Raw genomic sequence first — 15,996 nt, 5'->3', positions numbered from 1 at the left:
CCGGGCTCTTTTCACTGAGCCACGCTGCTTCTCTATCCATTAGTCAATAATATTTATTGAGCACTTACTGTGTGCAGAGCACTGTACCAAGGACTTGGGAGAGTACAGTATAACAATACAACAGACACATTCCCTGCCCACGATGAGTTTTCAGTCTAGGGTAGGGGAGGCAGACGAAATATAAATTACAGATATGTACATGAGTACATTCATTCAGTTGTATTTTTGAGTACCTACTGTGTGCAAAGCACTGTACTGAGCGCTTGGGCGAGTATAATACAGCAACAGAAACATTCCCTGCCCACAGTGAGCTCACAGTCTAGAGGGTGTTGTGGAGCGAGGGAATGAATAAAGGGAGCAAGGCAGGGTGACAGAAGGGAGTTGAAGAAAAGGAAAAGAGGGCTTAATCAGGGAAGGCTTCTTGGAGGAGATGTGCCTTCAATAAGGCTTTGGAATGGGGGAGAGTAATTGTTGGATATGAGGGAGGGCGTTCCAGGCCAGAGGCAGGACATGGGCGATAGGTCGGGGGGCAAGATAGATGAGCTCAAGGTACAGTGAGAAGGTGGGCATTAGAGGAGCCAAGTGTGCGGCTGGGTTGTAGTAGGAGAGCAGAGAGGTGAGGTTAAAGGGGGCAAGGTGATTGAGTGCTCATCCTGACTCTTCCAAGCACTTAGTACAGTGCTCTGCCCTCAGTAAGCCCTCAATAAATTCCATCGATTGACTGACAGGTTATGGGCCTGGGATGCTGGTTGCTGGTGGGAAGGGGGGCTCCGCGTCCTGGAGATCCAGGGCTCCCCGGGCTCTGAGCGAACTGAGCACCTCAGGTAGGAGGCTGCAACTCCTGGCAAAGTACCACTCGTGGAGTTTTTATTGGCCTGTCGACTGGGTGAACTCAAGGAAACGAGGCAGCCGAGCGGTGGGGCACGCTCTCCTTGCCAAAAAGTCAACCCAGAAAGAGGAGCGGTGTCTGCGACTGGGCCTGCCATTAGCCGCTCTGTGCCACAGGCCTCAGCTGGGCCATTATGGAACGAAAGTGCTTTTGTGAGAGAACACCACGGGGGAGAGGGTGCTTCCTGCTTCTCGGATGGAACTGCATATTAGCCGAGGTGCCCATTTAAAGCTACTGGTTGGGCAGGGGGGTGCCGGGCGGGATACAGTAAGGGAGCACTGCTCTCCCCCAGAACCCGGCCTTGGCAAACATTTCCTTTCACGATAGCCTCCGGCAGCGATAGCCACAACGCCACTCGCTGGGTTGTTGCCGCACTGTTTATGGCAAATAAGTCTTTCGCAGTCCAGTGGGGTTTGAGGCTCTGTCCTCAGTGAATGTTTGGCTTTGTGAGGTTGCCCGAGGGGGATGTGAAAGAGGCTAGTGTGGCGGAAGCATCCATCACTGACCGTCCGGCCCCGGGAGAGAAGGCCAGCTCGCAGAAACACAAAAAGCCCATGGACCCAGGCCTCCTTAAAGCCAAGAAAGCCGGGACATCCTGGGTCGGGGGCCAGAACGAGACGCCACCGTTCCTTGAAAGATCAACTGGCTACGGTGAAGCTGAAAAGCAGAAATTGCACATCTTGCCCACTCGGGACCAAAGTCTCTCTGCTCAATCACCTTTGCTCTGGGCCGTTCGGACCTCACTGTCCTGCAAAGCGAGTCGAGCTGTCACCCACGGCTAGCGGGTCCCCAGAGAGTCGGTTTTCCGCTTCCTCCAGATGCAGGAGGGAGGCTGCCGTTCCGACAGGCCCGGATCAGGAACGGTCGGAGCTGGCTAAATAGAAATTTGAGGAGAACCTGCTTGACCCCACTCTGGTTACCAGTTAGAGTCCCAATGATCAGATATAGGGAGGCCATTCATTCACCGCTAAGGCAACACTACTTGCACAACTCTGGGGAATGGGTCTGGCAGGGGGTGGGGCTCCATCTGCACCTGGGAAAGACCCACTCAATTATAGGGCTAAAATGAGGGAAATGGAACAAAAGCTTAAGGGACGATGCTCTGATGCAAAACGGGGAAAGAGAGAATGAGAATGTGTGTCACTTTTAAAAGATAAGCCCACTGACCCCATTCTCCCCACCTTCAAAGCCTTATTAAGGTCACATCTCCAAGAGACCTTTCCCGATTAAGCCCTCTTTTTCCCAGCTCCTCTCCCTTCTGTGTCATCTGTGCAACTGCACACAGTGCTCTGCACACAGTAAGCGCTCAATAAATACGATTGATGAAATACGATTGATGATCTGTGCAATTGGATCTGTGACCTTTGGGCATTTGATATTTGCCCTACCTTCAACCCCACAGCTCTTAGGTACATATTTATATTAATGTCTGTCTCCCCCTCTAGACTGAAAGCTCACTGTGGGCACGGAATGGGTTTACCAAGGGAAGCAACGTGGCCTAGTGGATAGAGCACAGGCTTGGGAGTCAGAAGGATCTGGGCTCTGATCCCAGTTCCGCCACTTGCTTGCTGTGTGACCTTCGGCAAGTCACGTCACTTCTCTGTGCCTCAGCTCCCTCATCTGTAAACTGGGGATTAAGACTGAGCCGTATGTGGGACATGGACTGTGTCCAACCTGATTGGCTTGTTTCTACCCCAGTGCTTAGTACAGTGCCTGGCACATAGTAAGCACTTAACAAATACCGTAAAAAAAACAACAAAAACCCCCTGTTGTACTCTCCCAAGCACTTAGTACAATGTTCTGCACACAGTAAGTGCTCAATAAATACCATTGATGATTGGTATTGGTATCCTTTTGTCTTCGAGACATCTCTAGTTGGATGTCCTCCCATCACCTCAAGCTTAACATGTCCAAACAGAACTCAATCAATCAATCAATCAATCAATCGTATTTATTGAGCGCTTACTATGTGCAGAGCACTGTACTAAGTGCTTGGGAAGTAAAAATTGGCAACACATAGAGACAGTCCCTACCCAACAGTGGGCTCACAGTCTAAAAGGGGGAGACAGAGAACAAAACCAAACATACCAACAAAATAAAATAAATAGGATAGAAATGTACAAGTAAAATAAATAAATAAATAAATAAATAGAGTAATAAATATGTACAACCATATATACATATATACAGGTGCTGTGGGGAAGGGAAGGAGGTACCCTAACCCTAACCCTAACTCCTTATCTTCCCACCCAAACCTGGCCCTCTGGTGACTTTCCAATTACTGTAGACGGTACCACCATCCTTCCTGTCTCACAAGCCTGTAACCTTGGCATTATTTTTGACTCTTCCCATTCAACCCACAAATTCAATCCATCACTAGATCCTGTCGATCCCACCTTCGCAACATCGCTAAAATTGCCCTTTCCTCTCCATCCAAACTGCTACCACATTAATACAGTCACTCATCCTATCCCTCCTGGATTACTGCATCAGCCTCCTTGCTGACCTCCCAGCCTCCTGTCTCTCCCCACTCCAGTCCATACTTCATTCTGCTGCCCGGATCATTTTTCTTCAACAACGTTCAGGACACGTCTCCCCACTCCTCAAACACCTCCAGTGGTTGCCCATCCACCTCAGCATCAAAAACTCCTCACCTTAAAGTACTCCATCACCTTGCCCCCTCCTACTTCATCTTGCTTCGCTACAACCCAGCCTGCACACTTCGCCCCTCTAATGCCAACCTTCTCACTGTGCCTCGATCTCATTTATATCGCCGCCAACCCCTCACCCGCGTCCTGCCTCTGGCCTGGAATGTCCTCCCTCCTCTCATCCTGCAGACAATTACTTTCCCCCAACCTTCAAAGCCTTATTGAAGGCACATCTCCAAGAGGCCTTCCCAGACTAAGCCCCCCTTTCCTTTTCTCCCACTTCCTTTTGTGTTGCCCTGACTTGCTCCCTTTTCTCTTCCCCCAGCCCAGCCCCACAGTACTTATATACTTATCTGTAATTTATTTATATTAATGTCTGTCCCCGTCACCCCTCCCACCCCGTAGACTGAAAACTCGTGGTCAGGGAATGTGTCCATCTATTGTTGTACTCTCCCAAGCTCCTTCCCCTCCCCAGAGCACCCATATATGTGTATATATGTTTGTACATATTTATTACTCTATTTATTTTACTTGTACATATTCTATTTATTTTACTTTGTTAATGTGTTTTATTTTGTTGTCTGTCTCCCCCTTCTAGACTGTGAGCCCGCTGTTGGGTAGGGACTGTCTCTATATGTTGCCAACTTGTACTTCCCAAGCGCTTAGCACAGTGCTCTGCACACAGTAAGCGCTCAATAAATATGATTGAATGAATGAATGAATGAATAGTAACAGTCCTCTGCATGCAGTAAGCGCTCAATAAATACGATCGAATGAATGAATGATGATGATGATGATAATAAAAGGGCCTGGTTTGGCTCTGCTTCCATGGTGGCGAATTGCTTGGGATGGTGCCATCCACCTCCAATAACACACTGTGGATTATTCGCAGCAGGGTGTCAATCAGTCAAATCATGTATATACTGAGTGCCTTTTGCGGGCAGATCTTGGGTGGACTCAGCGCTTGGGACTGTATAATACAATTAGAAGGCATAGTTCCTGTCCTCAAAGAATGTACAATCTAGCAGGAAAGATGCAAAAATAGATTCAAGTTGAGGAGCAGCGTGGCTCAGTGGAAAGAGCCCAGGCTTTGGAGGCAGAGGTCATGGGTTCAAATCCCAGCTCCGCCAATTGTCAGCTGTGTGACTTTGGGCAAGTCACTTCTCTGTGCCTCAGTTACCTCATCTGTAAAATGAGGATTAAGACTGTGACCCCCCCGTGGGACAACCTGATCACCTTGTAACCTCCCCAGCGCTTAGAACAATGCTTTGCACATAGTAAGCACTTAATAAATGCCATTATTATTATTATTATTAAGGAAAAGGCGGCACGTATTTGAGAAGCAGCACGGCATAGTGGATAGAGCATGGGCCTGAGAATCAGAAGGTCATGGGTTCTAATACCGGCTCGGCCACTTGTCTGCTGTGTGACCTTGGGCAAGTCACTTCATTTCTCTGGGCCTCAGTTACCTCATCTGTAAAATGGCGATTGAGACTAAGCCCCACATGGGACAGTGCTCTGCACACAGTAAGCATTCAATAAATACGATTGATTGATTGATTGACAGGGACTGTGTCCAGCCCGATTTGCTTGTATCAACCCCAGCGCTTAGTACAGTACCTGGCACATAGTTAAACGCTTAACAAATACCATCATTCTTATATGAGTTTGTGCTTAAGAAGTAGGGCAAGTTATTTACAAAAGTTTTACAAAAGGGTGTAGTAGTAATAATAGTATTTATTAAGCACTTAATCTGTGAAGAGCACTGTACTAAGGAAAGAAGACAGGTTGCAATTCCTTATCCTTCAGAATTCCTTATCTTCCCACTCAAACACTGTCCTCCCCTTGACTTTCCCATCGCTGTTGACAGTACCACCATCCTTCCATCTCACAATCCCATAACTTTGGTGTTATCCTCGACTCATCTCTCTCATTCAACCAGTATATTCAATCTGTCACTAACTCCTGCGGGTTCAACCTTCACAACATCACTAAAATCCACCCTTTCCTCCCCATCCAAACTGCTCTCCTGTTAATCCAAGCACTTATCCAGCGTGGCTCAGTGGAAAGAGCCCGGGCTTTGGAGTCAGAGGTCATGGGTTCAAATCCCGGCTCCGCCGCTTGTCTGCTGTGTGACTTTGGGCAAGTCACTTCTCTGCGCCTCAGTTACCTCATCTGTAAAATGGGGATTAAGTCTGTGAGCCCCACGTGGGACAACTTGATTACCTTGTATCCACTCCAGCACCTAGAACAGTGCTTTGCACATAGTAAGCACTTAATAAATGCCATCATTCCAGCGCTTGGAACAGTGCTTTGCACATAGTAAGCACTTAATAAATGCCATCATTATTATTATTATTATCCTGCCCCGCCTTGGTTAATGTGTCAGCCTCCTTGCTGACCTCCCTGCTTCCTGCCTTTCCCCACTCTAGTCCATACTTCATTCTGCTGCCCGGCTCATTTTTCTTCAAAAATGTCGAGTCCATGTTTCCCCACTCCTTAAGAACCTCCAGTGGTTGCCCGTCCACCTCCTCATCAAACAAAAACTCCTCACCATTGGCTCGTGGCTCAGTGAGAAGAGCCCGGACTTTGGAGTCAGAGGTCATGGGTTCCAATCCCAGCTCCGCCACTTGTCAGCTGTGTGACTTTGGGCAAGTCACTTCACTTCTCTATGCCTCAGCTCCCTCGTCTGTAAAATGGGGATGAAGACTGTGAGCCCCCCGTGGGACAACCTGATCACCTTGTAACCTCCCCAGCGTTTAGAACAGTGCTTTGCACATAGTAAGTGCTTAATAAATGCCATTATTTTTTTTTTTTAAAGCAGTGATGACCTTGCCCCTTCCTACCTCACCTCTCTACTCTCCTACTACAACCCAGTCCACACACTTGGTTCTTCTAACTCCAGCCTTCTCACTGTACCTTGATCTCATCTATCTCGTCACCGACCTCTTGCCCACGTCCTGCCTCTGGCCTGGAACACCCTCCCTCTTCATATCTGACAGATGATCACTCTCCCCACCTTCAAAGCCTTACCGAAGACACATCTCCTCCAGGAAGCCTTCCCCGATTAAGCCCTCATTTCCTCTTCTCCCACTCCCTTCTGCACCACCCTTGCACTTGGACTTGCTCCCTTTCTTCATCCCTCCCCCAGCCCCGTGGCACTTATGTACATATCCGTAATTCATTTATATTTTAATGTCTATCTTCCCTCTAGACTGTAACCTCGGTGTGGGCAAGGAACATGTCTACCATCTCTGTTATATTGTACTTTCAAGTGCTTAGTACAGTGCTGTGCACACAGTAAGCGCTCAATAAATACAATTGATTGATTAATTGATTAGACATGGTCCTTGGCCCTCAGGGCTCTCAATCAATCAATCAATGGTATTTATTGAGTGCTATGTGCAGAGCACTGTACTAAGCACTTCATTCAATGGTATTTACTGAGCACTTACAGAGCTCTGAACTAAGCACGTGGGAGAGTACAATATAATAATAGACACACTCCCTGCCCACAGTGAGCTTACAATCTAGATGGGGGAGACAGACATTAATATAAAGAAATAAATTACAGATATGCATAAGTGCTGTGGGGCTGGGAGGGGGTACAAATAAAGGGAGCAAGTCAGGGCAACGCAGAAAGGAGTGGGAGAAGAGGAAAGGAGGGTTTAGTCAGGGAAGGCCTCTTGGAGGAGATGTGCCTTCAGTAAGGCTTTGAAGCGGGGAGAGTCATTGTCTTGGGACAATTGTACTATTGTGCTCTTACTTGGGAGAATTAGAATTAGCGATACAACAGAAGTAGCAGAAACGTTCCTCGTCCGTAACTTGCTTACAGTCTAGAGGAGGAGACAGACATTAATATAAATATAAAATAAATAATTTAGAATGCATAATGTAAGGATATACAAATAAGAATAAAATAAAATAAAAATAAGAAGGGGAAGACAGACAAGTTACAGAAGGAGAGGTATATGTTTGTACAGATTTATTACTCTATTTTACTTGTACATATTTACTATTCTATTTATTTTGTTAATGATGTGCATCTAGCTTTACTTCTATTTATTCTGATGACTTGAAGCCTGTCCACACGTTTTGTTTTGTTGTCTGTCTCCCCCTTCTAGACTGTGAGCCCGTTGTTGGGTAGGGACCGTCTCTATATGTTGCCAACTTGTACTTCCCGAGCGCTTAGTACAGTGCTCTGCACACAGTAAGCGCTCAATAAATATGATTGAGTGAATGAATGAATACTGAAGTGACGAAGAGGCAGTAGGGAAGATTAGAAATGAATCAAGGAAGGCCTCCTGGAGGAGATGTGATTTCAAAAGGGCTTTGAAACTGGGAAGAGTCGTAGCCTGCTGAATTTGAGAGGCGAGGGAGCTCCAGGCAGAGTGAGAGGGGTATAAGTAAGGAGCTGAAGATGAGAGATGAGAACAAGGCCCAGTGAGTAGATGAACTTGAGAGGAATGGACAGTGTGAGCTGGGGCAAAGTGAGAGAAGGGAGTGGATCAGTAGGAGGGAGAGTGCTGATTAGGTACCCTAAAGCTGATGGGCAGAAGTTTCTGCAGAGGCTAACACAGATTTTTGAGGAATGGGGAAGATGTGCGCCAAACAACTTTTGAGAAAAATGATCCAGGTAGCAGAGTGAAGTAGGGACTAGAGGGAGAGACTAGAGTTGGAGAGACCAGGGAAGAGATTGATATGAGAGTCAAGCCAAGGCATGCCAAGCTCCTGGACCAGTGCGGTGGCTGTTTGGATGGAGAGGAAGGGTCAGATTCTGGAAATGTTGCCGAGGAAAAAATCAACAGGATTTCATAACAGACTGAATGTAGGGATGGAGAGAGAAGGAGGAGCCAAGGATAACACCTTGGTTAAGGACATAAGAGATGGTGGTAGTGGTGTCAGCTGTAATGGGAAAGTTAGGAAGAGAAGATTTGGGAGGGAAGATGAGTTCAGTTTTGGACCTATTGACCTTGGGGTGTCGGTGGAGATGTCCCAGAGGTGCGAAATTGCAGAGAAGAGAGGCCCCGGGCTGGCGTGGTAGATTTAAGAAGCAGCAGTGTGGCTTCGTGGAAAGAGCCCGGGCTTGGGAGTCAGAGGTCATGGGTTCTAATCCCGGCTCTGCCACTTGTCAGCTGTGTGACTTTGGGCAAGGCACTTAACTTCTCTGGGCCTCAGTTACCTCATCTGTAAAATGGGGATTAAGACTACGAGCCCCATGTAGGACAACCTGATCACCTTGTATCCCCCCAGCGCTTAGAACTGTGCTTCACATGTAGTAAGCGCTTAACAAATGCCATTATTATTATTATTATTATGAGTCAACCATGTAGAGAGATACAGTGGTTGTCACGAGAGTGTATGAGCTCCCCAAAGATGTAAGCAAGAAAAGGAGAGCAAGGAGCCTCCTCTCCTCACCCTGAAAGCCTCATTAAAAATCACATCTCCTCCAAAAGGCCTGCCCTGACTAAGCCCTCATTTCCCCTACTGTCTCTCTCTCTCTCGCACTTGAATACCTCATCTTCAGCCCCGCAGTCCTTATAAACATATCCATAATTTATTTATTTGTATTCATGTCTGTCTCCCCCTCTAGACTGTAAGCTCATTGTGGGCAGGGGAAGTGTCTACCAATTCTGTTGTACTCTCCCAAGCACTTAGTACAGTGCTCTGTACCCAGCAAGTGCTCAATAAATACCATTGATTGATTGCCCTCCAACCTTATCCTCCACAGTCCACAACAGCAGTCCCGGCTAGGCTGTAATATTTTAGACAAGCCCCATCGATCCAGGACCCATTCTCCTGTCACTAGCCAGATCCTAGGATGGTCCACCCCAACCCTCCCAACCTTCCCTGTTGTTTAATCTACCCTGATGAGAGGACAGGTAGGTATCCCTGTGCTATAGATGGGTTGCCAATCAGTGGTATTTATTGAATGCTTTCTGTGGACAGAGCACTCTACTAAGCCCTTGGGAGGCTACACAGTACAATAGAGTTGGTAGACCAGATCCCTGCCCTTCAGGAGTTTCCAGTCTAGTGAGAGTCTGAGTGTGGGGGAGGCCAGAAGAGACCCAAGGCAGTCTCCTTCCAGTCACTCCTGAGTGGCAAAGGCAGGTGAGCCAAGGCAGATTTTTCAGGAAGCCTTGTTTTTCACGGAGTGGCGGTGGAAACTCTCCAACTTGGTCCCCCCCACAGCTGGCTAAGCTGATTTGAGTTAATGACCTTAAAATGGTGCATTTAGCCAAGTCCCTGCAAGCTAGATTACCTCCTCTGGTTTAAATACAACTCTGCATTTCCTTGGGTAATCATCTGCTATTCTGGAGCCCTCAATAACTTAATTGCTCCTTTCAGCGTGCTGGTTTGGCTGGACCTCCTTTCAGTTCCCGGGGAGGTTTGGGAGCCATAGATTTCGCCTGATTTCCCTTTAATAACTTCTCAGCTGCTGCCCATTAGTCGTGGGTAAACACGCCTTTGTCTCTTACCAGAGATCTTTGCCTAGATAACTGCTGAAGACAAAATCCCTGGGCAAATGTCCCTTTATTTCCCTGCAGCTTGAACCCTACAGGCAAAGCACCTTAGACCGTGAGCCCCATGTGGGACAGGGACTGTGTCCGACCGGATTATTTTGTATCCTTCTCAGCTCTTGGTTCTGTGCTTGGCACACAGTACGTGCTTAAGAAATACCATCATCATCATCATCACGTTTTGACAGTTGCCCATCTCATTTCCATCTCTGGGGGACTGAGATTGGAAGTCAGAGCTCCTGAATCCCTGGTCTGTTGTAGCCCCTCACAACCACACTACCTGCCTCTCCTGCCCTCTGGAATTCTGTACCCCTCTATCCAGCAGAAGACGCCGGATACATTGTGTCCTGGCTGCCCTTGGAAGTTTGACTTTGTTTTCTCCTGGCTACTCTTGGGTTGTAGTCATTGTAGCAAGCCCCTTTACTGAGCACCCACTGAGTGTGAAGCATTGTAAGAAGCACTTAAGAACAATAATTATGGTATTTGTTGAGCACTTACTATGTGTCAAGCACTATTCTAAGGCTGAGGTAGATATAAGGGAGTCAGATTGGACAGAGTTCACGTTCCACATGGGGCTCACAATCTAAGTCGGAGGGAGGGGGATTTAATCCCCATTTTATGGATGAGGTAACCGAGTCACAGAAAAGTGACTTGCCCAAAGTCACTCAGCAGACAAGTAGCAGAGCTAGAATTAGAACTCAGGTCCTCCGGCTCCCAGGCCCGTGCCCTTTTCACTAGGCCCCCTTTCACAAAATCTATTTACAAAATAGATTTTGTACATATCTATTCTATTTTGTACATATCTATTCTATTTATTTTGTTTTGTTAGTACGTTTGGTTTTGTTCTCTGTCTCCCCCTTTTAGACTGTGAGCCCACTGTTGGGTAGGGACCGTCTCTATATGTTGCCAACTTGTACTTCCCAAGTGCTTAGTACAGTGCTCTGCACACAGTAAGCGCTCAATAAATACGATTGATTGATTGATTGATTGATAGGCCCCGCTACTTCCTGTACAAAAGTATAAAATAAAGAAGTAAAATGTTCCCTGGCCACAAAGAGCTGACACTGGAATGGGGGAGACAGGTAGAGTAGGATTTATAGAGTTATCAAAATGAGTGAACGTGTCTGTTATATTGTACTCTCCCAAGCGCTTAGTACAGTGCTCTGCAAACAGTAAATGCTCAATAAATATGATTGATTGATTGAATAATTGAATGTTCAGCTAAGAGAAGCAGCGTGGCTTAGTGGAAAGAGCACGGGCTTGGGAGTCAGAGGTCGTGGGTTCTAATGCCGGCTCCGCCATTTGTCAGCTGTGTGACTTTGGGCAAGTCACTTAACTTCTCTGGGACTCAGTTCCCTCATCTGTAAAATGGGGATTAAGACTGTGAGCCCCACGTGGGACAACCTAATGACCTGGTATCTACCCCAGCGCTTAGAACAGTGCTTGGCACATAGTAAGCGCTTAACAAATACCGACATTATTATTAATAAATGAAGATATATAAGGGCTGAGGATGGGTATAAAGAAATAGGGAAGTGCTAGGGGATGGCTGAGGGGTTTATGTGACTTGGGGTGCTGGGAATTCATCAAGGAAAACTTGGCGAAGGATTACCCTCTTGGTAAATTCTTCTATGTCCGTCTCCCCAGTAAGAGTGGAAGCTCCTTGTGGGCAGGAAATGTGTCCCTTGCTTGATTTGTACTTCCCAAACAGTGCATTGCACCTAGTGGGTGCTCATTGAATGCTACTACTGCAGAGAAGCTGCAGGGAAGCAGCGTGGCTCAGTGGAAAGAGCCCGGGCTTTGGAGTCAGTGGTCATGGGTTCAAATCCCGGCTCCGCCAATTGTCAGTTGTGTGACTTTGGGCAAGTCACTTAACTTCTCTGTGCCTCAGTTACCTCATCTGTAAAATGGGGATTTACTGTGAGCCCCCCATGGGACAAACTGATCACCTTGTATCCCCCCAGCGCTTAGAACAGTGCTTTGCAAATAGTAAGCGCTTAATAAATGCCATCAAATTAAATTAAATTAAATTAATTACTACTGCTATTACGAGAGGGTTTAGAAGCAGCATAGCATAGCGGCTAAAGCACGGGCATGGGAGTCAAAAGGTCATGGGTTCTAATCCCAGCTACACCACTTGTCTGCTTGGATAAGTTGCTTCACTTCTCAGTGCCTCAGTTACCTCATCTGGAAAATGGGGCTTGAGATTGTGAGCCGCAAGTGGGACAGGGACTGTGTCCAACCCAATTAGTTTGCATCCATCCCAGCGCTTAGTATGGTGTCTAGCACACAGTAAGAGCTTAACAAATACCATAACTACCACTAGAGAAGCAGCGTGGCTCAGTGGAAAGAGCATGGGCTTTGGAGTCAGAGGTCATGGGTTCAAATCCTGGCTCCGGCTCTGCCACTTGTCAGCTGTGTGACTTTGGGCAAGTCACTTAACTTCCCTGGGCCTCCGTTCCCTCATCTGTAAAATGGGGATGAAGACTGTGAGCCCCACATGGGGCAACCTGATCACCTTGTAACCTCCCCAGCGCTTAGAACTGTGCTTTGCACATAGTAAGTGCATAATAAATGCCATTATTAAATACCATAATCACTATTATTTTCAGAAGGCTGGTGAATATGGGGAGGGCTGTGCGGTGTCAGACTCGGGGAGGGACGGAGTTCCAAGCTGAAGGAACAAAGTGATGGAGGGGGTGGAGGGGGGAGAGGGGAGAGTGAGGTACAGCTAGAAGGTAGGCTTGGGAAGAGCAAAGCAAGGAGGTTGGGGAATTGTAAGCAGGGGAAGAGACCAGATCTGTAAGGTGAGGTGAGTTGGGGGAGACCCTTGAAGTCAATTTTGAGGGGCTTTGGCTTGATGTAGAGGGACACGGGAAGCCAGCGAGGATTTTGAGGAGAGGAGGGAGAGATGGGGGCCAAGAGATGCTTCAAGAAGATGACCTTTGCAGCAGCTGGGTGCAGTATAGATTGAAACGGGGAGAGGCTGGAGGTTAGGGGGACCAATGGAGGAGGTTGACACAACAGTCTAGTCACGTTATGACCAGAGCTTGTACCTGAGTGGTAACCGCTGTCTGGGAGGAGAGGCAGGGATAGGATCCAGGAGAGGACGCATAGAAAGAACCGGCAGGATTTGGCAGTAGATCGATCATGGGTGTCGAAGGAGATTGAGGCATCAGTGATGGCACCCGGGCTTCTGGGACAGGGAAGATGGTTACTCAACCTCTCTGACCCAACTAAACCCTCCTCTGGCTATTTCCCAGTAGGGTCTATACAGTTCACGTGACCAAAAATTCCGAGTTTCTGCTGGTCAGGATGCTTGTTCCAAGGAGAAGCAGCGTGGCTCAGTGGAAAGAGCCTGGGCTTTGGAGTCGGAGGTCAGGGGTTCAAATCCCGGCTCCGCCACTTGTCAGCTGTGTGACTTTGGGCAAGTCACTTAACTTCTCTGGGCCTCAGTTACCTCATCTGTAAAATGGGGATTAAGACTGTGAGCCCCCCGTGGGACAACCTGATCACCTTGTATCCCCCCAGCGCTTAGAACAGTGCTTTGCACATAGTAAGCGCTTAATAAGCGCCATTATTATAATAAGGGAAATGGCATCAGCCAGTCTTGGTTCTCACCATGGTTGGTTAGTGTGCTTTAAGATCTAGAACGAAGTAGGAAGAGGAGATGAAGGAGGAAGAGGAGGAGTAATAGTAGATGAAGAAGCAGTAATAGTGTTTGTTGAGTGTCCACTACATTCCACGTACAGTTGGGAAGCCGCACATCCTAGTGGAAAGAGCAGGGCCCTGGGTGTCACAGGACCTGGATTCTAATCCCACCTCTGCCACTTGTCTACTGTGTGACCTTGGGTAAATCCCTCAGTTTCTGTAAAATGGGAAATAAATATCTGTTGTCCCTCTTCTTTAGACTGCGGGTCCCAGGTGGTACGGGATCTATGCCCAACCTGATTATCTTGTAACTACCCCAGTGCTCGGCACGTAGTAAGCGCTTAACAAATACCACCATTATTGTATTATTACAGAACAAACAACTGCTATATTCCCTGTCCAAAGGGGCTTACGCTCTACTGGGGGAGACAGACAAACGTGTATTTACTAACAAGGTAATCAAATAAATAATTGACCGTACACTTGAATAAGCATATGTAAATGCTGAGTAGAAGTACAGAATTGTTAGCCCATTCCTCACCCCCTGGAGACTTTCTGGGGCTGAAGCGGCTTGGCACATAGATGGCTGACTAAACCAGGCCGCCTCTTCCATTCAACCGAATAACACGTCTTAGTGATGTGCCGTTTGAGTGATTAGAACTGACTGCAGCAGCGTCATTCAGGCCGTACCACATGGTCTGAGCACAGGAAACAGAAACTAAATTAACAATTTGCAACTATATTTTTCTTGGCCCTCACCAGAGTAACACAACAGTGGTAACTACATTTTCTTTAGACTATCATGGCAGGGGGAGGCAAGAGGAGAAAAGGTTCCAAGAGTAGCAAAGGTCAAGCTAAAAATGACTTTAGAGCCCAAACAAGAAGTAAAAGGTGAATCGTGTTCTGCAGGGTGACAGGTCGTTTCTGTGGCAGATAGGAAGCCCTTAACAAATACCACGATTAATTACGTGCCAGGCACTGTACGAAGCACTGGGGTAGATCCCAGCTAATCAGGTTGGACACTGAGAGGCTCACAGTCTAAGAGGGAGGGAGAACAGTTGGTAGTTAATCCCCATTTTATGGATGGAGAAACTGAGGCACAGAGAATTGAAGTGACTTGCCCAAGATCACACAGCAGGCAGGTGGCAGAGCCATGACCAGGACCCAGGTCCTCTGATTCTCACGCCCGGGCTCGGTACGGTCGTGGACCAGTTCGGGACGGGCAGATGTGAGATTTTCTTCTCAGAGCTCTCATTCAATTTACAAATTCCACACTCGGAGGCATTAAAAGGACCGTCTGAGGAAAGTAGCTGCTCTCCTTCGGTCTAAGTGTTTTAATGGCTTTTGTGGTGAGGGAGTAACCCTCCACTTAATTCCAACAAGGTGCATTCTGTAAGGGGGAGGGAATCTCACAGGCGCGGGAGGCATTATCCCTATCTTCTGAGTTTTCCTTAAGTTGGGTCTCAGATCCCCGAACCTAATGCACCTTCTCGCTAAGCCTATTCTTAGGAGCGGGAAGGAAGCTGTGGTAGATATTTCCTCTCCAACAAGTCTGAAGTCTACGGGCTCTTTAAAAAACGATTCCTCTTCAGCAGCGGCCTTTCCCAAAGGAGTGAGGTGGAACTAGTTGTATTCCTGGTCTGGCCCTGTCCAGCACAAGGTCCTTAACCTCTTCGCTCTGCCAGGGACAATCCCTAGATGATGATCAATCAATCAATCAATCAATCGTATTTATTGAGCGCTTACTGTGTGCAGAGCACCATACTAAGCGCTTGGGAAGTACAAGTTGGCAACATATAGAGACAGTCCCTACCCAACAGTGGGCTCACAGTCTAAAAGGGGGAGACAGAGAACAAAACCAAACATACTAACAAAATAAAATAAATAGAATAGATATGTACAAGTAAAATAAATAAATAAATAGAGTAATAAATATGTACAAACATATATACATATATACAGGTGCTGTGGGGAAGGGAAGGAGGTAAGATGAGGGGGATGGAGAGGGGTACGAGGGGGAGAGGAAGGAAGGGGCTCAGTCTGGGAAGGCCTCCTGGAGGAGGTGAGCTCTCAGTAGGGCCTTGAAGGGAGGAAGAGAGCTAGCTTGGGTCTCAGATGATGATGATGATAACGGTAATCGAGTGCCCCAAGCACGGTCCTCAGCGCTGGGGTAGATACGAGATAATCGGGTCGGACCCAGACCCTGTTCCTCATGGGGCTCACAGTCTAAGGGGGAGGTTGAACAGCAATTTAAATCTCATTTTACAGCTGAGGAAACTGAGGCCCA

This window comes from Tachyglossus aculeatus, chromosome X1, assembly GCF_015852505.1.
Source record: "Tachyglossus aculeatus isolate mTacAcu1 chromosome X1, mTacAcu1.pri, whole genome shotgun sequence".
NCBI lineage: Eukaryota > Metazoa > Chordata > Mammalia > Monotremata > Tachyglossidae > Tachyglossus > Tachyglossus aculeatus.
This window is presented reverse-complemented; position numbering follows the sequence as displayed.